The sequence below is a fragment of the Triticum aestivum genome, chromosome 6B (assembly GCF_018294505.1).
Source record: "Triticum aestivum cultivar Chinese Spring chromosome 6B, IWGSC CS RefSeq v2.1, whole genome shotgun sequence".
Lineage (NCBI taxonomy): Eukaryota > Viridiplantae > Streptophyta > Magnoliopsida > Poales > Poaceae > Triticum > Triticum aestivum.
Window position 1 is genome coordinate 182472869 of NC_057810.1, and position 9583 is coordinate 182482451.

General features: G+C 42.1%; 1 long non-coding RNA gene and 1 pseudogene across 8 annotated transcripts; both read right to left on the reverse strand.

Moving 5' to 3' along the window:
- Positions 1-442: 442 nt before the first annotated feature.
- LOC123136470 (uncharacterized) lies at positions 443-6976 on the reverse strand. 7 transcript variants are annotated; one of them, XR_006466999.1, is made up of 6 exons: positions 6533-6976; positions 6045-6202; positions 5773-5932; positions 5274-5417; positions 5082-5189; positions 443-4960 (listed from the first exon to the last, which is right to left on the reverse strand). It is a non-coding gene; the product is annotated as an uncharacterized lncRNA (long non-coding RNA). The 7 variants fall into 7 exon arrangements; XR_006467001.1 differs by having other exon boundaries at positions 443-3107; positions 4869-4960; positions 5082-5417; XR_006466998.1 differs by having other exon boundaries at positions 443-5189.
- A 773-nt stretch (positions 6977-7749) lies between these two features.
- On the reverse strand, positions 7750-8860 carry LOC123136468 (probable glutathione S-transferase GSTU6; annotated as a pseudogene). Its single transcript, XR_006466986.1, has 2 exons — positions 8452-8860; positions 7750-8352 (listed from the first exon to the last, which is right to left on the reverse strand). The product of XR_006466986.1 is annotated as a probable glutathione S-transferase GSTU6 (transcript).
- Positions 8861-9583: the final 723 nt, after the last annotated feature.

Sequence of the window (9583 nt, forward strand, 5' to 3'; positions counted from 1 at the left end):
AAGTGAAGAAGCCCAAATCTGGTCCTAAGCCTGAGACTAAGTGCTTCTACTGCAAAGGGACTGGTCACTGGAAGCGGATCTACCCCAAGTGATTGGCGGAAAAGAAGGATGGCAAAGTGAACATAAGTATATTTGGTGTGAAAACATCAGTTTATCTTGGTTTTTAGGCCTATTATCAAACATCTTGGTTTTTAGGCCTATTATCAGACATCTAGGTTTTTAGGCCTATTATCAAACAGCCTATGAGTGTCACAAAAACAGTGAAGTAGATAAAATCTGGGAGTTATTCAACTAAGTTTGACAATACAAAGTTTATTTCCTGTGAAAAATACATCCTCTGGTTTTTAGGAAGATCCAACATACAAACAACAAATGGTTTAATTTACATGTGTCATCGCCATTGCAGAACTAAATACACCTATCCCAGATCCTTGCACCTAGAGCAGAGAAACAATTTCAAGTAAAGAAAAGCGGGAACGATTGTTAAGGAGGTATTTTTGTCGAGGATGTCAGCTGCAACCTCCCAAAGCATAGGGACAACATAAATTAGGGGTTCACTAAGAGTATTATGTTAACAATCTGGTCTCACACATAGCCTAAGTATATACTCATAGGCATGTTCCTTAGTATATAACTAATAACAAAGACGCATTGTCGATCAATTAAACCAAAGTTAATAGTGCAGCGTGTTGTCTATAAAGTCAAGTGACCATGCAGTTGTTTTTCCTGGGATAAAGATGGTGTGATCTTCTCCATGGTCTTTAGTTTTCATCTTTCAGCATATGTATATGAAGTCTTGGTTGACCTGCACTTCAATTGATAGTTTGGTAAAGCCTTGTACTAAAAAGATCAGAAAACAAATTGGTGGTTAGCATGTACTGCTCCAACAAACCTGGATCACCATCTGAATGAAAATGCACCTAAAGGAAGGTGTATCACAATTTCTTAGTCCATTCTCATTCATAGTATTCTCCCTGATGATTTCTCAAGATGTTTCAGTATAGATCTTTGGCCACATATGTCCAATACAATGTTGTCATATGCAATGGAACACATGGTACATGATCACATATATTAACAAACTATCTTCAGAAGATTGGATGGAAACCTCCTAACATAAAAAAATCTTTTGATCTAAGTGCGTGTTTCTTCTAAGGTGGTCAGCAAACTGGACCCTCACAAAAGAGCTAACATAGCAGAGATAAAAACTAATGAACTGAAGACAACCTCAATTAGGACCTATAAACCTCTCAGATGTCATCGAAGCAAACTATCATGTACAGATCATTGCCAACGTTCATCTTGAATGTAAGCAGGACATCCATACCAACCTCAAGTCCTGTTTTTAGGAGAAATTTATTGTATCCATGTTAATCAAGATGCAGACATCATGTGATTGTTCGTCATACTCGGTCCTAGCTAGTGAAGCGTTGTTTGCCAAACTGTAGTCCCACCAGTCCATGCTTGGGATATTCAAACGACAAGCTACTTCCTTTGGTATTTTCTGGGTGACCATATATTACACCCAAAAAAGAGTGAGTGTTATGATCCCAGTTATGAAAATGGCACAAGAACAAAAGGAGAACAAGAAAAACAAATGCATCCTATAGGGCGAAATAGATCGAAAAAAGAGTGTGCAACAAAATGCATGTAACTCAACCTAAGGTGACCAGATCACACATATTTAGATATGTGAAACTGAAGTAGGCATGACAATGAGTGAGATAGATGAAATACATGTGTTCACCAAAGTAGGTACAGAAGGTGAACTCGTTGTGAGATAGGCGATATATATGTAATCAGTGAAATACTTCATAAAGTGAAATTGAAATAGGCACCCAATACGAAAGACCGGGAGTAATAGGGAATTTTAAAGAGCAAACACCAACCTTGGTAAGCAGATCAGCAAACGAAGAGCAATCAGATGACAAGGCGAGGAGATCCAGTCAAACGAAAATGAATCAAGAGAGGATGCATTAAAATAACAAGCAGATGGGCCATTGAAGTATGCAAACCATGGATTTATGCCTGCAGTTACCATAGTACATTTTGGAGAAACTACGGAAGAAAAGGTCTGAAGATTTTGGCATTCTATAAGTCATATGATTGTGTAGAACTTACACACCTAAAGGGATTATCTAAGCACAAACCAGCACGAGATGCAAACTAATAGGGCATGATAAACTTATTTGAAGGAGAAGGCGAACCATGACAACACTGATCGAACAAGGTATACAGAATCAGTAAATTGCATATGTTCTTTTGATGAATATTGCAAAAATGGTACAAAAAAGGGCATGTTCAGGTGCGCAATTTCTATGGCAAGACAAGCACCAAACAAAACAAATAGAGAAAGAGGTAACTTAATACCGTAAATCCAAATAACAACTTATCGCAGGAGCAACACAACACCGACTACAATCAAGAAGAATGCACCTGAACTGAAGCATAGGCTAAAGATAAATTCAGAACATGGGTATTCTTATAGCTTTATGCCGCTACTCTAAAATGCAGAGTCACCGAATCCCAAATTTCAGAACCAATCCCATAAATTCAGATCTACTACATCAACCTATCACAGGAAATACACAGGTTGTCATGATACCCCTAAAAAAGGCGCTCTTGGAGGCAGGCAGATTGGTCCGGACGCCCTCGTTATTAGCATAATTGATTAACTATCAAATGGGTATCCACTCAAATTATCTAAAGGGAGATTATTCTTTGTGGTGATCCACATGCTATAAATTTTCAAGTAATGTTATACATGAAATGGAGGTTATATGATTAACTATCATATCAACATCACTCAAATTATCTGAAGGGAAACTCAATATTTTTCAGGCTAAAGCACTGAAACGGAGGAGCTACCCCACTTTTCTTTCTTATACAGATTATACATGAAATAAAATGAAGTATACATGGTGTAAATGATTAGTGAATTGCTCCTCCCTATCCAGACGAATTAATTTCAACCACCAAATCACAGCAAAGAGGACGAAAAGTGAATAAATTGGATGAGAAGGAGCTGCAATACCTGTGGATGGGTTGGAGATAGCGAGGTCGCCGGCAAGGACGCCCATCCAATCATGTTTATGTTTTTGTGAAACCTGAGAAGAATGTGAAAACTGAGATGCAAGTAACACCATAGCTTCCTTTTGTTTTGATTCTGCTGAAAAGTCCCATAGCATGATATCTTCAGAACAACATGTGGTGTGCCGGTGGCATCCAAACAAAAAGATTTGGAACAGGGAGAATAGAAATACACCAAAAGAGATCGTCGTCTTTGAATTTTTTTTCTCACGCCTGGCCTAATTGCAAAGATATTTTTAAATGCCCACATATTTATTTAGCTGATTACTATAAGCAAGAAAAGCCGCCATCATACACAAAGCGGAAGACATTGAGTATGCTCCTATACTCTGTCAAAATTAAACTACACAAATACTTTCAGTTCGAAAATGTATTTTCATTGCCATCATGTCATCATACACATCAAAGAGCCAATAGATTAGCTAACTGACACAATCCATATATTTAGCATCATGATTTCCTAAAAATCAATTAAAAAAATATCACCTGAAACTCAAAAGCGATAACCTTGAGTGATGACCCAAGTGTTGAGGCGTCACAAAAAACTGGGCCATTTTTTGGCCTAATTGGAGGTCGTAAAGGCCCAATCAGGGTTCTATTTTTGCCTGCATGGGCAACTGTTTGCATGGGGGCCTGGGGTGAATCGTTCGCTCCAGCTCCTCCCCCAGATCGAACAAAAACGTTCGGTGGGGTGATCGCTCCCTGACGAACAGTTCATTCGTTCCCAGGAGAAAAAAATATGACGCCAGGAAACCACTTTTACAGTTTGCATATCTTCGTGCGTATACTAAACATGCCAACGACATCCACACGCTTGAAAAAGTAAATAATCAAACAACACTCACATGAGTTGCAGAGTCCTATCGTTTCCGCTTTACCGCCCCAAAAAATAATATAGTTGTTCTGCAAGTAATTACATGACATGATGATGGCTTCATCAAATATCAATTTTTATTATTATTAGTGGCCATGTGCATGCCTAAACCTGATAGCGTGATTCATCTGCAAATTTTTCCTACACACCTAAACTAAACCAACAAGTTATGGTAGTAGCCTAGACAAATAATTTACAAAAAACAACATAAAGGAGAGGAGAAGGCAGACGGTAAGGCATCAAAACTAAGAACAGGTTACATCCCAAAAGATTTGTTTATTCCAGAGTGAGCATCTGATGAGAGGAAAGTACACTCTCTTAAGAGAAGTAGAACAACTCATAATGCTCACCTGACATGCACAAAACAGAGATCAGCCATGTAATTTTACTGCCTGATATGTTATCATTTTTACTTTTCTTGTTCAGCGAAGAGTCGCAGTTTGCAAGTACTATAACTTCATTCGTATTTCCTTGGAAAACAGAGTTAGGTGCAACATTTATAGACCACTGTCTAATATCAGTTAATGGGGAAAGAAGCAATGGAAGCAATGAGCATATAAATTCTGAAATCATCCTCGACAACATCGTGTGCAGAAAATTTTACAAAGGGAAAGAGCAAACTCTTCTTGTATCATACCAGGGGTACATCAAATAATTTTCATTTGCAAACAATAGAAAAAGCCTTAACTCAGCTGAAAAATGGGCAATCCAGAAATACTTGACTCGTATAGTCCAGGGATCGCAAAAGTAGCTAATTCAATATCTAGACTCTGAGTGTGCAATGAACAATTGTAGAGTTGGCAAGGACATAAATCCTAGAGTAAAGATATTGATATTAAATAAATGAACTGGGAATGAAGAGAAGGGGGACCTCACTGTCCATGGCTAAGCAAAACAAACTTACATGTAAAGATGTGGCATAGGTGTGCATGTCTCGCCGAGTGAGATACATGTGGGTTGCACATAATGATGCAAGAGTAGTCTGTCTCCAGAAAACTTCAAAGATACACGACCACACCAAAGTTCAAGTCAAAATTAGTTATGTACAACAGTACAAGATGATTCTATGACTGGCAACCAATTATTCTAGGGTTAGACCAATCAGCTCTCAGCTTACCTAATTAGTTTGGTCTGCTAAGCATTTTGTTCCTAATGCAATCTTCAAGTATATTGTGTAACCAAGTTATTCATTGGTACTAAAGAAAGAACAGGCTGTATAAATTATCTGAGCAAAGTAGAAAAAATAAAAAATTAGTAAAAAGCAATAAATCCTAATTGCCATCTCAGTCAGCAATATAAAAAGTTCTACCATGATTCTTCAATGCATTGCGAAGTGAGATCCCAATCCCATTTTCATCTCAATCCTTCTCCAGAGCTATTTTCCCCCAATCTTTTTTGGCCAACAGTCTGTAGGAACATAGTGGAACTTCCCCAATCTTCTTTGGCCATCAGTCTGTAGGACAAAATGTAACTTCAATGTATAAGAGTATGACAAATAAAACAATATTTGCACAAACAAAGACGAAATTTTCTAGGAAATTAAAGGGTCAAGTGTAACAAGGCTGAGTGAAGTTTAAGATGGGTAGGACATTCCATGTGAGGTCCGCTCTGTACAAAGCATGATCATGCATTATCCTATCAATTTGACTACCCTAGAAAGAGGAAGCAAATATTGTACCCATGCCAAACAGTGGCTTGAGAGATGAAACACTTTATGATATACTGTATTTTAGTTGTTGAGATGCAGTTGGACTGCTGAATAAAAAAAAATTACACAGCACAGAGTCAGAGATGATGACTGAACTTACATATCTTTTGGAAGTGTTGATTCATCAGTATTTGAATACAGAAACAATGAGCAACCACTCTCAACACTCAGAACCTCGAGAGAAGATACGTGTGTTCACTTATAATCAGTAATCATGAAGATCTTATAATCAGTAATCATGAAGATGTCCATGCACGCACCTGTTTGAACAGCATTAGCAACCTGTGATATGCCAATCAGGATACCTCACAAAATATTCACAGAATAGATCAATATGTATGCAAACCAATAACTGCCGCATCACTTTCTCACCTGCAACTTGGGAGCAGGCCGCCGCCGTCGACCACCGCGCTGCATCTTGGCTACATTTATGAATCAAATTCTTAGAACCCTTGGTATACTGCTATCTGGCAACATCACTTGCAACTTGGGAGCAGGTTGCCGCCGTCGACCACCGCTCTACATCTTGGCTGCATTTATGAATCGAATTCTTAATATCCTTGGTATACTGAACACAATTTCATTCAAAGTGCATAACATGATCTATGAACACAATTTTATTCAAAGCATATGAACCAAATTGACTACTACTTCAACCATTCAACTAACTGCTGCCGCCATTTTGTGAAGTTAATCTAGAAAAGTGGTTACATAGAGCTAGATCCCAAAATAATCACATGAGGAAAGAAAAACTATTTTTATGCAGAAGATGGGACATCGTCTCTTCATACCTCACCATGGAACACCTCACCAACAAATCGGTGCCAGGGGAGGTGGCCGCACAGAAAGAGGAAGCTCACCTTGGTGCTGGAGGCAGATGCAGTAGTCGTCGCTCGATGCGCAGCTCCCAAAGTCGTGCCTGCCGCCTGCTGCACCATGCGTGGCGCTCACCGGCAAGGCACCGGCAGGACGATGTTGGTCCAAGCCGCTGCCGTCCGCGTCCTTCCAGCTCGAGCTCGTCCATGGGATTTCATCCGTTACCTTCACCTCGAGGGTGGCGAGAGAGCATGGGGCGCAGCTGCTGCTCCCCTCCTCCTGTTGAGTCCTACTCGAGGGCGAGCTCCTCCTGCCGAGTCTCGAGGCCGAGCTCCTCCTACTGAGGCCGGGTCGAGGCCGACGGGCGCCGGGAGAGCATGGGCGCCGAGGCCAAGGCGGTGGCGGCGGCAGGAGAGGAGGCGAACAAGGCCGAGGCGGCGGCGGCAGGAGAGGAGGCGGCTACGGGGGCGCGGGCTAGGTCTGACTGCTTTTCCTCTTTTCTCTCGTTGCCTCTTCTCCTTTTCTTTTGTCTCGTGCCCGCTCTCCAGGCCGCCCGCTCGCTCGCTGCTCTCTCTGAGCCGCGCACCCACGAGAATGACAGATGGGCCCGCCACGGCTGGAGCGGAGGCGCCGCCACTGGGTGCAAACGAGGACGGTAAAAAAACGCCCTGCCAACCCACGAACGCCACTGGCAACCCACCATCGATCGCCCCCGCTTTCACCCGGACACAGCCACGCACACACCGTGTCGCTGCCAGGCTGGCCCGCGCGCAAAGTTGGCCCATGCATCAGTCGCTCTAGCCCGATTCTGCGGCGTTCAAAAGAACGAGCTCCAGATGTTTACCACGGCGATAAAAAGTACGATGTCAATGGACAGCAGTGCGAACCGAACATACAGGATGAATTTGAAAGTGCGAGGATGCTGGAATGGCGGGTATTCTAGGAGGGTTTATATATTCAATTTTTGAGGTGGCTGACCAAATTACCTCGATTGAGAAGTCTTTCAAGAAATCATTTTTGCTGGATTGAGGCTAATCTGAGGGGTTTTGCGTGCCTCTTTTGAAACTTCTTATGAACTACAACAGCATGATTGATCAACAAACGGTCACTCAAATATATCTGCATTTCCATAGCAAAGGTGCGAAGAAATATTGACTATTTCTCCTTTACTTGGTCTAGCTCAAGTATCACAACGATGAATGAATATATATAAATTCAGACCAAATTTACCATAAAGTTCAATTTGTAAGCATTTTGCTGGTAGATTAAAAAAACTGTCGAACTCATCTCTTGAATCAGAAAGAGAACCTCAGCTAATACATGCACGCATTATAAAATTTGGGAACTCCACACAAAAGCAAAATATTAAAAACTCAAGGACATAATCAATACTGAATAAATGGATGACATGAGTTACTGCTACATTATTACATCAAGCAGCCAAACAAACAACATTTAAAAATAGCAAATTTTAGTTATTCTGGATGTGTGCTGGCTCAGTTAGACGGTGCAGCGGCAGCCTCTCGTGCCTTGGCGAACTCAAGCAGCCTGCCCACGTCTGGCAGGGCCACCTTGGCCGCGTCGAGCTCGCTGAAGCGCTCCACCCATGCGGCCAGGAGCGGGGTCTTGGCGGCATCGAAGATCTTGTCACCGGACAACACCTCGGTCACCTTCATCCACGACAGAACGCCTCCCAGCGCAACGTCGACGAGCCCGAGGCCGTCGCCGCCGAAGAAGCCCCTCCCTTGGAGCATTCCCTCAGGGCCCCTTCAAGAATCTCCACCGCCGCGAACGCCTGCTTCTTTCCCTCGGATTTCTCCTCCTCTGTCTTGCCCCTCAACCACTGCCTCCATGGGGCTACCAGCTGAAACACGGAGAAAAATAATGGTCAAAGTTGCTCGTTGGATATCTAAAAGTAAAGGAACGGAGACAAGTAGTTCAAGTAAGTGAAGATAATTTAAACCTTGTCGTCAACGTAGGCCATCCAGAAGCGAGCAATGGCGCGCTCGTAGGGGTCCGCTGGGAGAAGGGACGGGCCGGTGCCGGCGAACACTTCGTCGATGTACTGCAGAATGATCATGGACTCGCAGACCGGGGCGCCGTTGTGGATGAGCCTGGTATCTTCTTGTGCACCGGGTTGGACTTGAGGAGAAGCTCGCTCTTCTTGTACAGGTCCTCCTCCACGTCCTCGTAGCTCAGGCCCTTCAGGGCGAGTGCCAGCTTCACCCTGGTAACAAACGGGCTTGGCCATGTGCCGAGCAGCTTCAGGTCATCTCGTCCGGCCATCTCTAACTACCTCGATCGATGTTTTGTGTGTGTGTGTGTGTGTGTTTTGAAGACCACTGAGATTGCTTTAGCTGCTTGTGCTTGTGCTTATTTTCGATGGATGTTTCACAGGTGGATAAACTGTTTATATAGTGTCTATGGACAACATATGTATGCGTCATCCCTGATGCTACTTCGAGCACAGTGTCATCCGTGATGCCTGGGCGATGAGCATATGAGCATGTGCCTACTAGTCCGGCTATGAATTTTTAAAACTTTTACTAAAAATCAGTTTCCTTCAATCATGCTTGACTGGAGATGAGTCTGTCTTAATTACTAGTATTTTTTATGCACCACCTGCTGCTGCCTCCCTTCGCGCAAGCCCTTCCGTCAGCACACCGTCCATCCAGATGTCAATTTTTCGACTTTGCTGCGAGCAGATGATTAAAAATACCGTAGCTACCCTCGTTCGGAATTACTTGTCATAAAAATAGATATAAAATAAATATATTTAGAACTAAAATACGTTCAGAAACAATCATTTCTTCGTCAAGTATCTCCCAATGGAGAGAGTATTTACAATAAAATTCGCCTCATTTGTCACTGAATGTGGAGGTTGTATCTGAATTAAAATTTCAGTTCTGCTAAAGCACATCTAGATGTGCTCTAAGGATTGCACATCTTAGTACTATGTCATTGATTTTATCTAAGACTCATGCAAGCATTTCTTTTGTCTTTTTCCTTTCTTTCTAGTTTAATTGACTCGCTTAGATGTGCAATAATTAGGGCAGACAAAACCTTAAAATTTCAATGACATAATTTAAAGAGAC